The following is a 1,649-nucleotide window of genomic DNA, read 5'->3' on the forward strand; positions in this document are numbered from 1 at the left end:
ATGACATACACTTCACCAAGAATCAGGTTACAGCCACAGCCACAGCCACGTTCTGTTAACCCTTCCCTCACTCAAACTTTGCAAAGTCAGTTCCTGGCTACAGACCCATTAGAGCTTTTGGCCAATCTTACTGACTGCTCTTTGAATAAGCATCGTAACTCAACATCATTTTTGTCCTGTGATAATGGGAACTGCAGATGCTGGAGAATCCAAGATAATAAAGTGTGAAACTGGATGAACACAGCAGGCCAAGCAGCGCCTCAGGACAACAAAAGGGGAGATTTTGAAGCTGGTGAAGTCCACATTGATGCCATTGGGCTGCACACCCCACCCTGCCACAACCACCACACACCGCCCCACCAACCTCCGGATACAACGCATCATCCTCCGACACTTCCGCCATCTACAATCCGACCCCACCACCCAAGACATTTTTCCATCCCCACCCCTTGTCTGCTTTCTGGAGAGACCACTCTCTCCGTGACTCTCTTGTTCGCTCCACACTGCCCTCCAACCCCACCACACCCGGCACCTTCCCCTGCAACCGCAGGAAATGCTACACTTGCCCCCACACCACCTCCCTCATCCCTATCCCAGGCCCCAAGATGACTTTCCATATTAAGCAGAGGTTCACCTGCACATCTGCCAATGTGGTATACTGTATGGCGGTGTGGTTTCGTCTACATTGGAGAAACCAAGCAGAGGCTTGGGGACCGCTTTGCAGAACACCTCCGCTCGGTTCGCAATAAACAACTGCACCTCCCAGTCGCAAACCATTTCTACTCCCCCTCCCATTCTTTAGATGACATGTCCATCATGGGCCTCCTGCAGTGCTACAATGATGCCACCCGAAGGTTGCAGGAACAGCAACTCATATTCCACTTGGGAACCCTGCAGCCCAATGGTATCAATGTGGACTTCACCAGCTTCAAAATCTCCCCTCCCCCTGCCGCATCCCAAAACCAGCCCAGTTCGTCCCCTCTCCCCACTGCACCACACAACCAGCCCAGCTCTTCCCCTCCACCCACTGCATCCCAAAACCAGCCCAGCCTGTCTCTGTCTCCCTAACCTGTTCTTCCTCTCACCCATCCCTTCCTTCCACCCCAAGCCGCACCTCCATCTCCTACCTACTAACCTCATCCCACCTCCTTGACCTGTCCGTCTTCCCTGGACTGATCTATCCCCTCCCTACCTCCCCACCTATACTCTCCTCTCCAGCTATCTTCTTTTCTCTCCATCTTCGGTCCGCCTCCCCCTCTCTCCCTATTTATTCCAGAACCCTCACCCCATCCCCCTCTCTGATGAAGGGTGTAGGCCCGAAACGTCAGCTTTTATGCTCCTGAGATGCTGCTGGGCCTGCTGTGTTCATCCAGCTCCACACTTTATTATCATTTTCGTCCTGCCTTCTTATATTGTTTCTTGTCAAGTTAACCTGAAGGGTGCAGCTCCAACAGCAGTCTAAAAACTTGACACCATCCAGAACAAAGAAGCCGGCTTGATTGGTGCCACAACCACAAGCACCCACTCCCTCCACCACCGACACTAATTATCTACAAATTCTGAGGAAGGGCCACTGGACCCAAAACGTTAACTCTGATTTCTTTCCCCAGATACTGCCATATCTGCTGAGTTTTTCCAGCAATTTCTGT

This window comes from Stegostoma tigrinum, chromosome 9, assembly GCF_030684315.1.
Source record: "Stegostoma tigrinum isolate sSteTig4 chromosome 9, sSteTig4.hap1, whole genome shotgun sequence".
Lineage (NCBI taxonomy): Eukaryota > Metazoa > Chordata > Chondrichthyes > Orectolobiformes > Stegostomatidae > Stegostoma > Stegostoma tigrinum.